At 45.2% G+C, this 19,364-nt stretch overlaps 1 long non-coding RNA gene across 1 annotated transcript in view; it reads right to left on the minus strand.

Annotated features, from left to right (window-relative positions):
- Positions 1–19,364, minus strand: part of LOC102117826 (uncharacterized) — a 123,236-nt gene that overhangs the window by 22,936 nt on the left and 80,936 nt on the right. The window lies entirely within an intron of this gene.

Genomic DNA, 19,364 nt, shown 5'->3' on the forward strand with positions numbered 1-19,364 from the left:
CACATCAACTGATATATTAGGTTGCTGCAAAAGTCATTGCGGTGTTTGCATAATGGTAATTACTTTTGCAGCTACCTAATACTTGCACTAAACTCTTTGTCTTGGGATCTGCTTCTGGGAAACCAAAGCCGTGTGGAAAGCAAATGGGAACATGGGATAACATGATAGAGAGTGTACAGTGTCAGAGAGGGCAGTCCAGGAGGCCTCCCTGAGGAGGCAACCTAGGAACAGGAGCTGCTGGGTGAAGATGCAGGGGAAGGGTATTCCAAGCTGAGGAAATGGCAAGGCCCCAAATCAGAAATGAGCTTAGCATACTGGCCAATACGCCTCTAGGATGAATCTAAATGGGACAAGCACTAATAGTATTAATAAGCATAGGAATAGTAGCTAATCCATGTACAGCACCGACTGCAGGCACAGCACTGACTGCAGGCATGGCACTGCTCTAGGGACTTGATGCACATCCTCCCAGCAGCTCAGGAGACAAGTGTGATCATTGTCCTCATTTTCTGGGGGAGGAAACCAAAGCACAGGGAGATGACGCACCTGGCCCAAAGTTACCTGGCTAGTGGTGGGACCAAGATGTTACCCCCTCCACTGATGATGGCAGTGTCGGGTGGGGGAGGTAGGGCTCATAATGCACTCACCCCTGATGCCTACTGTGCCCTGCACAGAGCTGCACACGGACACACTGCAGAACCATGAGCAGTAATAACAGGGACATTCATCCAGCACTAACCCTGTTCCAGGCTCCCTTCTAAGAGTTTTAAATGGACCAATTCATCTAATTCTTACATCAACCCTATGAGGTGAGGGCTGATTGTCACCATGTGACAGAGGAAGAAACTGAGGCACCTAGAGGTTAAGTCATTAGCCTGAGGTTGTGGGCCGGTGAGTGGCTGAGCCAGAATTCAAATCCAGGTTATTTGACGCCAGAGCCCCACTCATAAATACTGTAAGCATGCACACACATGTTGGCCTGTAAGTACATACATGAATGCATGTGTGCACACACATGCACGTGCATGCACGCATAAGATATGGGAATTTAAGCCCCGAGAAGAATTTTTTTTTTTCTGAGACGGAGTCTTGCTCTGTTGCCCAGGCTGGAGTGCAGTGGCCAGATCTCAGCTCACTGCAAGTTCCGCCTCCCGGGTTTACACCATTCTCCTGCCTCAGCCTCCCGAGTAAGTGGGACTACAAGCGCCCACCACCTCGCCCGGCTAGTTTTTTTGTATGTTTTTAGTAGAGACAGGGTTTCACCGTGTTAGCCAGGATGGTCTCGATCTCCTGACCTCGTGATCCGCCCGTCTCAGCCTCCCAAAGTGCTGGGATTACAGGCGTAAGCCACCGCGCCCGGCGGAGAGAAGAATTTTTCTACTGGTCACATGGTTTGTAAGAGACAGTACCAGGATTTGATCACAGTCAGCTTATTGTGGAGCCTCCATTTGGAAGGGAATAAAGCAGATGATCAAGTTTTGAAATTACAGAGTTCAGGATTTCATGCTACCTAGTCCCTACTTGCATGTGATTGTAAACCAAAGAGCTGAAATTCACTCACAATTAGCGCAGAACACCTTCACAGGTCTCACTGACCTGCACAGCCTGGAGGTCAGCACTCCTCCCACAGTGGTGTTTGCCTGCTGCACGCTCCTCATCTGTAAAACGGAGCTGATGAGGTCAGCCCTCTGCAAGGGCTGTTTGGAGGACGAGATAACCTGTGTGAAGTGCTTAGAGGCATGCCTGGCACACAGTAAGTGCTCAATAAAGGTTTGCTGATATCATAAATGCCCCATGCATAAGTGGTTTACTTCCTAACTCCCCAGCACGAGACAGACCCTGTGTGCCCTCCATAAATAAAAGCTATGGCTGAAATCATGGTTTCTAAGCATCATTTTTCCCAATGCCCCATTGAACAGTTGCACATCAACCAGAAAATCCTCCCAGCCTTTGTTTTGCTGTGCTGGGTCCATAGGATCCAAGGTCACATGATTTCTTCTTTCTTTTCTTTGCCTGTTTCTTTCCTGTATGGATCAACAACAACAACAAAAAAGGATAACAACTGTACCTGGGTGTTGTGTTTTAATAATTTTAATAACGCACAGGAAATTGGATGGCTTAGGGACTCTGCGTCAAAAGAGTGAGTCGTCCCTGTCAACAGACCGCGTGGAAGCATGAGATTCAAGGGCAGGAAACAGAAGGGCCCAGGGGATGGAAATAGAATAATGTGATGGGCTTTAATAATCTAAGTTAAATTAAAACTTGTCAGTGCTTTCTTCATGCCACAAGTTTCCAGTTAGAGAAAGAACGGGCCCCTCCAAGCAGTGAATTGAAAAGGATGAATTTCATTCTCTGCATCCCCAAGACCAACAAGGTGGCCCCTGCCTGTCTCTCCCATGGTAACTCCAGTCTCCTCTCGTTCCTTGGCCACACTGGTGCTGCTGTTCCCCAAGCACATCCGCACGGCTGTCCCCACCTCCCAGACTTGAACTTGCTGTTCCTCTGCCGGGACCTTTGCATGTCTGCCTCATCCCCCACATTCAGGGCTTAGCCCTCACAGGAGTCAGAGGGGCTCTCTGCCCCCACTCTGTATCTAAGATTCTCTGTCCCCACTCTGCTGTCCCCACCCTCCGCTAGTCCATGGCCCTGTTGCATTTTCCTCACAGCCCTCATCACTATTCTATTTTGGATGTATTCTCAATGTGGGCTCCAGAAGGGCAGGGATCTCATCTTTCCTGCTTGCCTCTCTCTCCCAGACACCTAGAGCATACCAGGCACATAGTATAGGTACTCCATACATCCTTGTTTGGTGAATGAGCAAATGGATGAATGAACATCCTGGTTGCTCTCTCTCCAGAGCCAAGTAAACCTCTGTAACTGAGTCATTTGCCTAGAACTGCTGAGTGCTCTTCCTTGAGGCCCATGTGAACCCCCATCTTGCAGGCTATGTGACCTAATTGGCAACAGCAAAGCCCCACAGCAATGAGTACTGTCCATTCTCCACCCCACGTCCTGGCAGCCCTGGGCCTGCCAGTGTGAAGCCACAGGAGGCAGCCGTGGGAACACGCCAGGGAAGTCAAAAACTTTTCCCGGCACCATTTCTGTTGCCTAGAAAGGCCCTAATGATACTTTCTACTTTTCTTTGCCAAATCAATTGGGCAGCAAATTCCATGCACATGTGCTCAGCGATCACCTATTGATGCCGTGAACACAGATGTTTGATTCTGGCTTCTTTTTGGAGCCATTGCTAGACTGAGAGTTCCATGAAGGCAAGGGTTGTGTTGTATGCATCTTCATGTCTCCCTTTCATGAAGCAGGAGCTCAGATGACATCTCAGGTGTGACGTCAGCGCAATCAGTTTTTCTTTAGCAGCAGATCTCTAGTCTTACTTTTTTGTTGTTATAAAATACTTTTTTCTTTTCTTTTCTTGTTTTTTTTTTTTTTTTTTCTTTGAGACAGGATCTTGCTTTCAACCAGGCTAGATGGAGTGTAGTGGCATGATCGTGGCTCACTGCAGCCACAACCTCCTGGGCTCAAGCACTCCTCCCCCTCAGTCTCCTGAGTAGCTCGGTACTACAGGCACAGGCACCTGGCTACTTTCTAAATTTTTCGTAGAGAGAAAGTTTCACTAACTTATCCAGGCTGGTCTTGAACTCCTAGCCTCAAGGGATCCTCCCACCTCAGCCTCCCAAAGTGCTGGGATTACAGGCATGAGCTGCTAGGCCCAGGTTGTTAGGAAATAGTTCAAGCCTGCAGAAAAATATAAAGAAGAATGTAATGAATATCAGTGATCCCATCGACCAGCTCGGTGAAAGTTTATCATGCTATATTTGCTTCAGATTGTTTTTCCAAAATAAAACACATGGAATGATTAATGTCCCTGGTGCCCCTTCTACCCAGTCCCTTCTCCCACTGCCCACAGATCCACACTTGGTGCTCCTTGTTCCTCTGCAGGGCTTTATGCTTTGCCAAACATATGTGCCCATAAACGTTACACTGTCCAGTTGATGTGTTTAAACCATACACAAACGGCTTGCCACTTTCAACAGCTTGCTTTCTTATTCAAACTTAACTCCTATAACACACTCACTGGATGTATAGGGAATAACCAAATAAAAGCAGACAGGCTGTATCATGACAGGACGTGACAAGTAGGAGGGAGGGGAATGAAGTGGGGTACAAGGATGGCGGGGAGATGGGGGAGTAATTTAGGGGGAGTGCTCAGGGAAGTGCTATTTGAGAAGGAGACATTTGAGCAGAGATCTGGATGCAGTGAGGGTATAAATCTGGCAAAGGACGACCAACCCGTCCCAGCTTTCTGGTGACTTTCCGAACACTGAAAGTCTTGGGTCCTGAAAAGCTCCTCAATCTCAGGCGAACCAGGGTACCCAGGGAAAGAATGTCAAGCGTGAGAAACACGGAGTGGAAGGGACTTGTGATGGAGTGAGTTTGGCCTGTTAGAAGAAGAAGGGCCCCTGAGGCTGAGCGTGGCGAGGAGGGTGGGGAGGGAAGCAGAGGCAGCTCGAGTCCACTGGGGAGTATGGGCAGGTATGCGCACAGTATATGGAAGCTGACGCGCGGGTTAGATGCCACTGTGAATTCAAATTTTACTCCCTGAGATGATTATTTTCCTAATTTAAAGAAATTATCATATAGGAAAGTTGACATTTTTGGTATAGATTTCTGTGGATTTTTATTTTTATTTTTATTTTTATTTTTTTTTTTGAGACTTAGTCTTGTTCCATCGCCCAGGCTGAAATGCAGTGGCACAATCTTGGCTCACTGCAAACTCGTCCTCCTGGGCTCAAGCGATCCTCCTACCTCAGTCTCCCAAGTAGCTGGAATTACAGGTGCCTATCACCACACCTAGCTAATTTTCGTATTTTTAGTAGAGGCGGGGTTTCGCCATGTAGGCCAGGCTGGTCTCGAACTCCTGACCTCAAGTGATCCACCCGCCTCAGCCTCCCAAACTGCTGGGATTACAGGTGGGAGCCACTGCGCCCAGTCGATTACTAAGGATTTTTTACCCATGTAGAAATTCATATAACCACCAGCAACATCAGGATCCAAAACAGTTTCAACCCCCCAACAATCGTCCGGTGCCATCCCTATAGTGAACCCCTGCAAACTGCTGATCTGTCTCCATCACTATACCTTTGTTTTTCTGAGGATGCCAAATAAATAGAATCATAAAGTACATAATTTTAGGACACTGGCTCTGCCCCTCAGCATAATGCCTTTGAGACTCAGGCCCATGGCTGCAATGTGGTAACAGTTCGTTCTTTTCCACAGCTGAGCGTCATTGAGGAGTACGGGCATCCCAGTTTATTTATCCTTTCACTCATTGTTGGAGAACATTAGGGCTGTTTCAAGCTTCTCGATTTTTGTGTCTTCGGGTTATTTTTGAGAATTTCACAGCAATTACACTCTAGATATGGTAATGACTTTAAGAAACGTGCTTTAGACGGAAGTTCTGCTCCGTGTTCGGAATATGTCCTTCACTGATTAGCATATAGGGATTTTAGGGAGGAGATTCTCTCCCCTTCCCCATCTCCTGATGGCAGACCCCGAATTTGTCAGGATGTTCACTTAAAACAGCGTATTTCTGAGCCTTGTTTCTAGCTCTACTACATGAGCGAGGTAATAGTTTCTGCCCTTTCCTTTTAAACAAACCAGAACTATTTTTAAAAATAATACATTTTTCTCCCCTTTTTTTTTTGAGACAGAGTCCTGCTCCGTAGCCCAGGCTGGAGTGCAGTGGTACAATCTCGGCTCACTGCAAACTCTGCCTCCTGGGTTCAAGCAACTCTCTGCCTCAGCCTCCTGAGTAGCTGGGATTACAGGCGCCCACCACCACGCCCAGCTAATTTTTGTATTTTTAGTAGAGATGGGTTTCACCATCTTGGCCAGGCTGGTCTTGAACTCCTTACCTTGTGATCCACCCGCCTTGGCCTCCCAAAGTGCTGGGATTACAGGCGTGAGCCGCCGCACCCAGCCTAGAACAATACATTTCTCATGTAAGTCTTCTTTTGGAAAGTGTCTGTTCATGTCTTTTGCCCACTTTTTAATGTTTTTTTTTTCCTTGTAACAAAAACATGGAATCAATCTAAATGTCCATCAGTGATTGACTGGATAAAGAAAATGTGGTACATACACATCACAAATACTACGCAGCCATAAACAAAATAAATCAATAACAAGATCATGTCCTTTGCAGGGACATGGATGGAGCTGGAGGCCATTATCCTCAGCAAACTAACACAGGAAGAGAAAACCAAACACCACATGTTCTCACTTATAGGTAGGAGCTGAATGATGAAAACACGTGGACACATAGTGAGGAAAAACACACACTGGGGCCTTTCAGAGGTTGGAGGGTGTGAGGAAGGAGAGGATCAGGAAAAAAAACTAATGGGTACTAGGCATAATACCTGGGTGATGAAATAATCTGGACAACAAACCCCCATGACACAAGTTTACCTATGTAACAAACCTGCACTTGTATCTCCAAACTTAAAAAAAACAAACAAAAAAATACGTTTTATTATGTAAGTAACCTTAAAATGAGAAAAAAAAGAAACCAAAGATCAAAGACTGGTCCCTTCCATTCCAAGTAGCCTGACAAGAATATCTAGGAACTAGGAAACCCTAGCTTCCCCCTGTCCAGATGGAAGGAATTGGGCTTACAAAGGACCCCACAGGGTCTCACTGCTGAGACTGTGGTCTGTGCTGTTTATGAGCTTTTTCTGTCAAGGCCTGTTGGGTTTGGTTTTGTTTAAGGTTTAACAGGATTTCAGACTTAGTGGTGGCCTCTTTGGATTTTCTCCTTCTTTTTCCTTTTGATGCTTAAACATACCCCCATGACACCAAAGAAACAACCATGACTGAAAAGACTACAATTACACAGGATGTAATTCCCTTTCACATAAACACTGAAGAGTGTCACCCCTGGAGCTATGACTTTGCTGCAAGAAGCTGAAAAATGAAGCTTTGTTTAAATAGAGACACAGAGTAGGCCACATGTAAGTAGAGTGTAGACTTAAGGACTCCTCCTTGGGGTTGAGGCTTCAAATCCTAAGCTCCCAAAGGGACCATTTGAAAAACAAGAATAATTTGTTTGGCCAAGTACTGCACTACATAGCTGCATTTGAGAAAACAGGACTGAGTCTTTTTAGGTTTGTAAATTCCAGTTTTTTTGTTTTTGTTTTTGTTTTTTTTTTTTTGAGACAAGGTCTTGCTTTGTCATGCAGGCAGTGGTGGCTCTCCTGGGCTCAAGTGATCCTCCTACCTTAGCTTTCCACGTAACTGGGACTATAGACATGCACCACCACACCTGGCTAATTTTTTTTTTTTTTTTTTTTTTTTTTTAGTAAAGATGGAACAAAGATATTGTCCAGGCTCAAGTGATCTTTCCACCTCGGCCTCCCAAATTGTTGAGATTACAGGCTTGAGCAACCACACCCAGCCCTTCAGTGTATTGATCTACCACGGACATCATACCCTCCTGGGAGTATTTTGGATATTGTGGGGATGGTTTTTGTTGTGTTTTCATCGGGGACACTGACATGTATTCAATTATTCAATAGGAATCCAGGGACACTGGAATTCTGCCACATTCAGGACAGATACAACAAAGTCCCATGACTAATCCATGTCCCTTAGAATAATTCATGAGCCTAGAAACTCACTCCATTTTACCCAGAACTCTAGGTATTGGTGGCACCTTTCAAAGGACATCGAACACAGAGTTTGTACTCTCTGCCCACAGACACCACTGTTCCTTTTTCCCTAACTGCCTGTGCAGAGTGCTGCTGAGCGGTGTGACTTGCTGCTCTTTGATTGGCGTACTCATCACTGGAGGTGCAGACGTCTCGCTGCTTCTGGGGTTTGTCCAGTGTAGCTACGCCCAATCATTTTCACATATTTATGATAAGTTCATTTTATAGAATTTATTATTTTGTATTATGAGTATTATTTTATAACAAGCTTGTTTCCTTTTCCCCCTTTTATATTACAATTAAGGCATCATCCTGATTTGTTTTTAAGTTATGCATACAAGTACTTCCTATTATTAATGAATTTCATTTTAGAATAGTAAAGAGTCATCATAAGATAATATCATAAAATACAGTTCTGTCTAATAGGGCTGAGGATCGCTGTTCCCGTGGAACTCTGCTGTGGACATTTGCTAAGAGGCCCAGAATCGGACTTTTCCAGTAAGAGCATCCTGATTTTGCTGTGGGGAATATTTCCCTACTGGACCCAGTCTTGATGGCCTTGATGGCCAGTCTTGGTTCGGCAAAGGTTGTTTGCGTTGACATTTGTAATCTCCCAGAGACCCAGTGCCAATCAGCATGAGAAGTCATCTTCTCGAAGCATCAGTAATTTATGCAAAACAGCACATTCCCCTTCTATTCTGTTTTAGTTCATTTCTCAGTTCTCCTTCCAGCTCTTTCCATTCCTCCAGAAAGGTCTTTTCTGTTTAATTCCCGGGTGGAGACGGCTCCTTGTACCCCAGTATCCTTCCCTTCTTTCAGACAGTGATTTTTAGTTGGATGCTTGGTCACCTAGGCTAAAGATTGCAGTTCCCAGTCCCCCTGCTGCTGATGTGCCATCTGACCATGATCTGGCCAAAGGGATGTGAGAAGCGAGGAATGCAGGCTGTATGTGCCCTTAGAGATAAGAGTCCTGCTGCCAGGACTCTGGGTACAGAAAGGAAGCATCTTGGAGCTTGCTGCCAAAGGTCACAGCCTAGCGATGGCAAAACAGGAAGACAGGAGGAGCTGGGGTCCCTGACTATGGAGCTGCCACAGCAGACCTGGACCATTGCTTTTGACTATTGTGTGCTAGAGAAATAAACTTCTATCTGAACATACTGATATTTTTGCATGTGGCAAAGGGTGTGCTCATCACAAACCCATTTCGTCTTCCTGGATTCACATAGAGACCACATTTCCAGCGTCCTCTGCCTCAGGTGCGGCTATGGAGCGTAAGCTTTCGTGGTGAACACTTCAGGGCATCCAGAACAAAGATGAACGCCCCACAGAGCTACCTTGAGAGCCACAAGCTGAAGGTGGCAGTGCCATAGAAGAGAAGGATCCTGGGTCCCCAGACCACAGGGGGACCCTCCCTATACACAACCAAGAGCATTCACTTGGACAATTAGAGGAACAAGAAACAAACCTTTATTTGATGTAAAGCCACTGACATTTTGGAGTTTGTTGGATACCTTGTATGACCTTAATTAATTCGAGTTTCTGTCCCAGGTATCTACATCCTAATCAAAGAGCCCTGAGCACACAAAAGAAAAAGATCTAGGTCTTTCTGAAATTTCTGCATAAAATATTCATAAATTAATTGGTAGAAAGAAACCTGTCAGTCATCCATTTGCACAGCAAATACCCATTGAGCTCCAACTTGAGCACAGTGGCGTTAGAATGGAAAAGGAACCTGTAGGGTCCCTGCTCTCCTGGAGCATATGAGGGGGACAGACAGTGGACAGGTCAGTACTGCAGGGATTTTTATGGAAGGAGGTGTGTTAATCCAATTTTTGTGAAACAAATCACATTCTGACTTCCTGCCAATGATATAATTTTATTTGCTGCTTTAGAAATCTTTCTTGGTGTAAAATGATGAATGCTTTCATAATATAAGCAACAAATCCCCAATTTTTCTTGCCTCATCTTCTGTAAGTTCTGGATTCTTTGTCTGGTTTTCTAAAGGCAGTGCACTCTGGTTCAGCAAAGGTTGTTTACATTGACATTTTAAATCCGCCAGAGACCCATTGCCAATCAGCATGAAAAACCATCTTCTCAACGCATCAGTAATTTATGCAAAACAGCAAATTCACTTTCCACTCTGTTTTAGTTTATTTTGAGGCTCTGGCCGGGAGTCTGTCAAGCTTGGTGGCATCCTTCAGGTGTGCACAAATGACCTGCAGATATGGGGGTCTCCATTCTCATGGTGAGACTAGGTGAACTCCCAGATATTCCCAACTCATCCCTTCTGGTAGGTTTCTCCAGGAAGGTACGTCCTGCAGAGTCATCCATTGGCCTACACCATTGCATTCTGAATTTCTAGCTCAGAAGTCGACAAACTATGGCCGGTGGGCCAAACCTGATTACACTTGATTTTGTAAACAAAGTTTTATTGCAACACGACACACTCATTCATTTATGTATTGACTGTGGCTGCTTTTGCAATACAACGGGGAGAATTGAGGGCGGAATGGCCTACAGAACCTAAAATATTTTCTTTTTTTTTCTGAGATGGAGTCTCGCTCTATTGCCCAGACTGGAGTGCAGTGGCATGATCTTGGCTCAAGGTAGCCTCCACCTACCACGTTCAAGCAATTCTCCTGCCTCAGCCTCCTGAGTAGCTGGTACTACAGGCATGCACCACCATGCCTGGCTAATTTTGTATTTGTTTTAGTGGAGACGGGGTTTCACTATGTTGGTCAGGCTGAGCTCCTGACCTCAAGGGATCCGCCTGCCTCGGCCTCTCAAAGTGCTGGGATTACCGGTGTGAACCACCACAGCCAGCCAAAATATTTTCTGTTTTATGCTCTGGTTCTTTTTAGGAAACGTTTGTCAACTACTGACCTAGATAATTAACTTCCTTGGCTTTGTCTAATTGCTCTGGTTTGAGCCATTCTGTAAATGTGACCTCTGGCTCCTCCTTACTCTGCATCTTGAAATGAACTTGAGTAGATGGAGTTTCTAGTTCTTTAATGGACATTTGGCTCAGAGTCAATAGAAAGAAAAGAAAAACACGCTTTTTAAGGTTTTATACTTTATTAAAATAAATCGGATTGGAAACAAAAAGCGACAGTCTCCTGCTCCCATCTGTTCACCTTCAGTCCACGCCTAGGGTTGGCCCCTTTTGATAATTTCAAAATTTTTGGTGCTTCTGGAACTCTAAATATTAGCCTTCAAGTTCTAGCTCTAGACTTGTCAACTTGAGACAGTGGCTACTGACTAAGAAGGCTGACATCTTGCCAATGATATAATTTTTATATTCTGCTTTAGAAGTAGTGGAGCTTATTAGTTCACTTCTCTGAAGCTAAACGGTCTGGATTTGAAATTCCAATACTAACACTTTCTGGTAAATAAGTTATTTTACTTCTTTGGTCCCTCTGTTTTTATATCTGTAATACGGAACAATAACAGAAACGGTCTCATAGTGTCCTTGAGAAGGTTGCGTGTGTTAATTCATGCAAAACCAATTTGAAGAGCTTCTTGTATATAGGGAACAGTTCATACATGATGATTTCTTTGTTTTTCTTTGACATTTTAAGTAACACTTGAATATCTTTTTTTTTTTTTTTTTGAGACAGGGTCTTGCTGTGTTGCCCAGGTTGGAGTGTAATGGCATAATCATGGCTCACTGCAGCCTTGACATCCTAGGCTTGAGTGATCCTCCCAGCTCAGCCTCCCAAGTAGCTAGGACTACTAATTTTTAAAATTATGTGTAGAGACAAGGTCTCCTTATGTTTCCCAGGCTGGTGTCGAACTCCTGGGCTCAAGAAATCCTCCTGCCTTGGCCCCCTAAAGTGCTAAGATAACAGGCATGAGTCACTGTGACCAGTCAAACTTGAAAATCTTATTTCTTCATCCATCTATGGACATTATTCTTTGGTTCCCCAGTTACCAGATGATAATACTATAAATGTACATAGCACCTACTTTATGTCAATTTCTGTTCTGAGAATTTGACATAAACATTAATTTCACATAATTGGCAACTGCATCCTCCAGTCGCTCAGGCCCCAAACCAGAGAGTTATCTTGGACTTCTCCCTTTCATTCATCACATGCACTCCATCAGGAATCCTGCTGGCTTCATCTTCGGAATGCATCTCAAATCCGGTCACTTCCTACCCCTTCCACAGGTGCCAGCCAAGTCCTGGTCATCTCTCACCTGAATTATCACAACAGCCAAAGTACATGCCAGCGTTCTTGTAATGATCCACAGGGCGCTTATCCCTGAGCCCGGGAGCCCCTCTGGCGCATTGCTTTCCACTCCCATACCATTCTACCTACCATTTCTCCTCCCACTGCCCCCTAGCACACCCCTTACCACTCCCCCTCACTCTGTCACTCCAAGGCAGCCACACAGAGTTCCTGCTATTCCTGCACAATCCAGGCACACCTGTCCTCATGGGCTCTGTGCCTGCTGTCCCTCCACCTGGAATGCTATTCCTGCCTATAAGAAAGTATCTCACTCCGGTCAGGCGTGGTGGCTCACGCCTGTAATCCCAGCACTTTGGGAGGCCAAGGCAAGTGGATCACGAGGTCAGGAGTTTGAGGCCAGCCTGGCCAACATGGTGAAACCCCATCTCTACTAAAAATACAAAAAAAAAAAATTAGTCGGGCATGGTGGCGGGCGCCTGTAATCCCAGCTACTAAGGAGGCTGAGCGTCACCTGAACCTGGGAGGTGGAGGTTGCAGTGAGTCGAGATCGTGTCATTGCACTCCAGCCTGGGCAACAAGAGCAAGACAAGAAGCAAGGAAAGAAAGAGTGAAAGAGAGAAAGAGAGAGAGAGAAAGGAAGGAAGGAAGGAAGGAAGATAGGAAGGAAGGAACAAAGAGAGAGAGAGGGAGAAAGAAAGAAAGAAAGAAAGAAAGAAAGAAAGAAAGAAAGAAAGAAAGAAAGAAAGAAAGAAAGAAAGAAAGAAAGAAAGAAAGAAAGAAAGAAAGAAGAAAGAAAGAAAGAAAGGAAAGAGAGAGAAAGAAAAGAAAGAAAGAAAGAAAGAAAGAAAGAAAGAAAGAAAGAAAGAAAGAAAGAGAAAGAAAGGAAAGGGAGAGAAAGAAAAGAAAGAAGAAAGGAAGGAAGGAAGGGAGGGAGGAAGGGAGGGAGGGAGGGAGGGAGGGAGGAAGGAAGGAAGGAAGGAAGGAAGGAAGGAAGGAAGGAAGGAAGGAAGGAAGGAAGGAAGGAAGGAAGGAAGGAAGGAAGAGGCCGGGTGCGGTGGCTCACGCCTGTAATCCCCGCACTTTGGGAGGCCGAGGTGGGCGGATCACGAGGTCAGGAGATAGAGACCATCCCAGCTAACACGGTGAAACCCCGTCTCTACTAAAAATACAAAAAAACTAACCAGGCATGGTGGCGGACGCCTGTAGTCCCAGCTACTCAGGAGGCTGAGGCAGGAGAATGGCGTGAACCCAGGAGGTAGAGCTTGCAGTGAGCCGAGATCGTGCCACTGCACTCCAGCCTGGGCAACAGAGCGAGACTCCATCTCGAAAGGAAAGGAGAGGGGAGGGGAGGGGAGGGGAGGGGAGGAAGGAAGGAAAATAGCTCACTCCTTCTCCCCTTCAGGAGTCTGCTCAAATGTCACCTAATCAGATAGACTCTAATAGCAGACTACACCATCACTTTCCAACCTGTTGCCCTCCTTAATTGTTCTTAAAGCCCTATCCCTTTTGGACCCTATATTAGGAATGTTAGTTAAATCTTTGTTGCCTGCCCCCTGCACTGGATGAAAGCTGCATGAGGGCAGGAAATGGGTCTGGTTTGCTCATTACGAAGCCCCCATGGCTCCAACAGAGCTGGCGCACATAGAAACGCAGCAAGCATGGGTGAGTAAATGAGTGAAGGGATCCAGCTGCTTGCTCCCTGGATCCTGTTGTCATGCAACACAGTCACAAATGGAACTCCAGATAGCAAGACTTCTCCGCGTGCTGCCTAACTCATTCCATGAGCCACCAGTGGCAGCAGGATCACAATTTTGGAAGCATCGATCCAGCCTCAGGTGCTTTCTACCTCGGGGCCCCGGTCTGCTCACCTTAGTGGACCTGCCCGATGCTGGTGGACCCTTATTTCCACCTGGGGCCCCTGCACACACTTCATATCTGGCTGTTCCTGCAAACAAGGCCCCTCACTGCCTAAAGCTGTGCCCACCCAGGACCACAACCAGCTTCCGGGGCTCCTGCCCCTTCTGGCCTGCCCCCTCCCTCTTGTTCCCTCAGTTCAGGGCTCTCGTCCTGACAGCCGCCCTCTTAGCTGGAGATGAGAACACCACTGGCATCCACATTCCACCTGGATTTGCATAATCAGGCACATTTTCTGCCCTCACTCTGTGCCATAATTACTGACTTGCTCTGCATTCGACACTTTTCAACTCCATGCACGTCCCTTCTCCCTCCTGCATTTTTAAGGTGGTTATTACAGATATGGCAGACCTTGGCTTTCCCAGACACGAATCTGGCTTTAAAAATGCAAAAAGATCTACGCCCCTTTATGTAATTATTTCTGCCTCTAAAATTGGGGTCACCAGCATGTTGAGTCACTTGAGGGGAGGGGAAGACCTGTAGTATATTCTCTACAAGCATTTGCCTTTTAAAAAAATGCACAAGACCCGTGTTTCCTGCATTTTCCCCAGCGGGGAAATACCTTTTGGTCCCTGAGAGTCAGACAGGATGCCTTGGCCGAGATCACATGACAGCTCAGTCCGACAGAGGAGCTTGCAAGGGAGGGTGATGCTACCATCTGTGGAAAAGATGAGTGTGCAAATTCTCTAGATCGGGGCTTCTCACTTTTACTGTGACCCTCAGTTAGAGATACATGTTTTATCAGACATGGTGTAAATACACTTGTGCACTTGCAGAGAGACAGAGAGAGAGAAAAAGTGAGAGTTAGCACAGGAAACAACAGTTACCCTTATCACACATAGGCACAGGGCATTTTCTCTTCGATTGCATTCTATGCTATCAAATTATCAAAATTAATTTTACCTATCCCTTTTTACTTTTTTTTCTGGTATATTTCATTCAATTTCATTTTTTTTTAATGCTGACTAGACCAATTGAATTGATTTCATGATCCATTAAGAGGTGGCAGGCGTGGTTTGGAAACGGTGCTGTATGATGGCATTGTCCTTTCATCATGGAAAGCCAAGCCCCACCAGGTATCTCACTTGATGAGATCCCTGGAGACAAGCTGGACACTTTTCCTCTGGAAGCCTCGCTTCGCAGCATCAAGAAATAATAGATTCTGTTCAATGAAAAATTCCTATGACTCTGGAAATGCAGTAAGCAAAACCCACAACGCAAGAGATGACCTGGTTGTTTCAAAAAGTAATTATTTTTAGAAAGGGAGGATGTTATAGATTCGTGCTGTCCGATCCGGCAGCCACAAGCCACATGTGTCCGCTGAGCACTTGAACTACGGGCTGGTCCAAACTGAGATGTTCTCTAAGTATAAAATACACACCTGGTTCTGAAGACTTTGCATGCAAAAAGATTGTAAAGTATCTTGTTTAATAATTTTATTGTTACATGTTAAAATGGTACTTTGGATATATTGGGTTAAATTATCAAAATTAATTTTACCTATTTCTTTTTACCTTTTTTTAAGTTGGCTCCTGGAAAATTTTAAATGATGCATGTGGCTCACATGGTACTGTTGTGGAACTGACCGACAGTCCAAAGAAACCAACTGAAAAAAATTGAGACCACTGGGGAAATTTGAAAACAGGGTGTTGGAGGCTATGAAAGAAACATTATTAATTATTTTTAAGTGTGATAATTATATTACAAAAAATGTTCTCATCTTTTAGAAATATTTACAGATGGACAGATGTATTTGAGATTTGCTTCAAAATAATAGAACGAGGGGACAAAAAAAAAAAAAACAAAGAGGGATGGCTGTAGCTGAAACCAGTTTGGCTGCGGGGGCTGAGGCTGGGTGATGGGTATATAAGGTTCATTCCATCATTCCTTTTACTTTTGCATTTGAAACTTTCTAAAATCTGAAATAAAATTTTGAAAAGACTGGAGAAATTTACTACATTAAAAAATCATAGACAAAACCAAATCAAACCCCAAACAGACGGCATATGTGACCAGTGTGGCAGGTTGTATGGTTATAATGGTGGACTCCAGAGTGGGACAGCCTGGGTACAGATCCAGACATTGCCCCTCACCTGTAAGCTGTGTGACCCTGTGAGAGTTATGTAACCCTCTGTGCTGCAGTTCCCTCCTTCGTGAGTGGGGATAAGAATACTATATCTACACAGTGGAGTTGGGGTACTCCTTCTCTATGGCTGCTTTGACAGGCTGCCATTAACTCTGTGGCTTAAAGCTATGCATATTTATGATCTTACAATTCTGGAAGTCAGAAGTCAAAATGGGTCTAGAGCATCAGTCCCCAGCCTTTTTGGAACCAGGGACTGGTTTCGTGGAAGACAATTTTTTCACAGACCAGGGAGGGGGATGTTTTCGGGATGATTCAAGCGCATTACATTTGTGGTGTACTTTATTTCTATTATGATTACATTGTAACATACAATGAAATAATTATACAACGCACCATCATGTAGAAATCAGTGGGAGCCTGAGCTTGTTTTCCTGCAACTAGACAGTCCCATCTGGGGGTGATGGGAGACAGTATCAGATCATCAGGCATTAGATTCTCATAAGGAGGCCGCCACCTAGATCCCCCGCCTGCACAGTTCACAACAGGGTCTGCGCTTCTGTGAGAATCTAATGTTCTGTTGATCTGACAGGGTGGAGCTCAGGCAGCAACGTGAGCAATGGTGAGTGGCTGTAAACACAGAGGAAGCTTCACTTGCTTGCCCGCCGCTCACCTCCTGCTGTGCAGCATGGTTACTAAAAGGCCACCAACCGGTACCAGTCCATGAACCGGAGGTTGGGGACCCCTAGTCTAGAGAATTGTGTTCCTTCTAGAGGTCCTCTCTGTTTTCTTATACTTTCCATCTTCTAGAGACAGACTGCATTTCTTGGCTTATGGTCCCTCTTTCCATCCTCAAAGCCAGCAGCATAGACTCTTCTCTTTACTTTGACCTCCTACCACCCACTCATATAAAATCCCTTGAGGTTACCTTGGGTCCATCCAGCTAAGTGAGGAGAATCTCCCTGCCTAAAGAGCCTTAATTTAATCACACATGCAAAGTTTCTTTGCCATGTGAAATAACATATTCCACAAGTTTTGGGAATGAGGATCTAGACATATTTGAGGGAACATTATTTAACCCACCGTCATGGAATTGTTATGAAGATTAAATATGTTGAGCATTTACAAGCACTCCTGGCACCTATGTAATCATTAATTAGGCATTAATAATTAATATTATGATTATCATTATTGTTATGTAGTGTTCATAAATCAATTTTTTAAATATTGAACCCATCAGAAAAAATGTTGCAGCCAGGTGTGGTTTGTAACCGAAGGAAACTTAGAAAAAGTTTAAGTAACTTAGAAAAAGGCTGTTGTGTATCCCTTGTGCCCCTTCGATTTTATCTCTTCCTCTTTCCTGCTGGCTGGGCAGTGGGTGTAATGGCTGGAGCTGGGGCTACCATTTTGTACCATGAGGTGTCCCAGGGAATGGAGGCCACTCATGGCAGAGGAACAAAAATAAATAAATGTGGCACCACGAGGGCTTGGTAGAGCACAATCCCCCACCCAACCTTGGATTGCCTACCTCAGCCTGTCACACAGGAGACAAAAATAAATTTATACTGTGCTCAACCTCTTGTTATCTTGGGCCTGGGTCACTCACAGCAGAATGTAATCCTACAAATATTTTAATTTTAATCTGTTTCTCATCAATCATAAGAGATGTCAAATGCACCAAGAGGCCACAGAATGAAATAAGAAAACAGTCTGTGTCTGCAGAGCCAAAGAGCTTTGCTGTTCGCTTTTCAATATATGGGACTAAGAAGGGAGCTGATGTAATCATCCCAGCTTGTCTCAACTGAGGTTTCATTTATTTCTTTCTTTTCTTACCATATTTTTAAATGACATGGTTCTTGATACAGCAAAAGCAACATGAAAAGAAGACTGAACTCAGGCTATAAAGTCACGTGTGGAAGGAAATGACGAGCTCAGGTGGAAAGTACTCTGTGACCTCTTTGACCCCTCACCTTTCCTCTTTGGCCTCTGTTCTTCCACTTCTGTGCACGATAGCTCCTCTGAGCTGCCTCCCCTGGTCCCCCGAGGGACCAATGATGCTACGTGCATTATTCAATGTCTTTCATTACGTTGTCAACATCTACAGACATGTTGCGGACACTGTGTTTTCTTTCCCAACATCCATTCTTCCTTCTTCTGACAATAACATTTGGGGCTCCTTCTCTCCCTGTTTCCCAATTCATGTGATCAAGAGGTGCCTTTTTCCTAACTGTTAGAAGTAAAAGCCTGTCCTGGGCAAACACAGTAGCTCATGCCTATGATTCTAGCACTTTACGAGGCTGAAGTGGAAGAATCACTTGAAGCCAGGAATTCCAGGCTGCAGTGAACCAAGATCATGCCACTGCACTCCAGCTTGGGTGACAAAGACCCCATCTCTAACAAATTTAAAAAAAAAAATTTTAAAGCCTATTCTGTGTCATATTCTCTGGGCCACAGTGATTGAGTCAGTGGCTGTCACATTACCCAAGCTGGTGCAATCAGGGTGAGTCTTATGACTTTTATGGAAGATGTCAGGAAAGACTTTGAGAGGCGGGAGAGGAGGATCAGGCTGATCCTGAGGCAGCTTGATTAAGGCTGAGGGGAAAACCGGAAGTTTCCAGAGTTTCTGAGAACAAAGAAGAAACCTAGGGCTAAAGGCACTAGTTGAGTCCCTAGATTGAGCCATGCCTTTACTCAGATTTACTTCCCACCCCTATATTTTAGTATGTCATTAAATGCCTCATTTGTTGAAACAACTCCAACCTAGGGTTTCTGTCACTTGCAGTAGAAACAGTCATGGCCTGAATGCAGATCTCCCAGAAGCATCCCTAAGAAAGAATTTGAGGCCGGGTGCGGTGGCTCAAGCCTGTAATCCCAGCACTTTGGGATCACGAGGTCAGGAGATCGAGACCATCCTGGCTAACACAGTGAAACCCCTTCTCTACTAAAAAATACAAAAAACTAGCCGGGCAAGGTGGCGGGCGCCTGTAGTCCCAGCTACTCGGGAGGCTGAGGCAGGAGAATGGTGTAAACCCGGGAGGTGGAGCTTGCAGTGAGCTGAGATCCGGCCACTGCACTCCAGCCTGGGCAACAGAGCGAGACTCCGCCTCAAAAAAAAAAGAAAGAATTTGAATATAGTTGGGTTGATTTGGGAGGCGATGTCAGGAAGCACCAGGAGGGGAATTGAAGCAAGAGAAGAAAGGAAGTCAGTACAGAGTGAGTATTTGAGAAGGAAGTCAGTACAGAGTGAGTATCTGAGGAGAAGGAAGGAAGTCAGTACAGAGTGAGTATCCGAGAAGGAAGTCAGTACAGAGTGAGTACTCCAGGAGAAGGAAGGAAGTCAGTACAGAGTGAGCATCCGAGGAGAAGGAAGGAAGTCAGTACAGAGTGAGGACCCAAGGAGGTTCTGGTCTGGGCCACTAGGGCTTCCTCCCACTGGGGGCCTCTTGAAGAGCTGGG

Source organism: Macaca fascicularis, chromosome 10 (genome assembly GCF_037993035.2).
Source record: "Macaca fascicularis isolate 582-1 chromosome 10, T2T-MFA8v1.1".
NCBI classification, from domain to species: domain Eukaryota; kingdom Metazoa; phylum Chordata; class Mammalia; order Primates; family Cercopithecidae; genus Macaca; species Macaca fascicularis.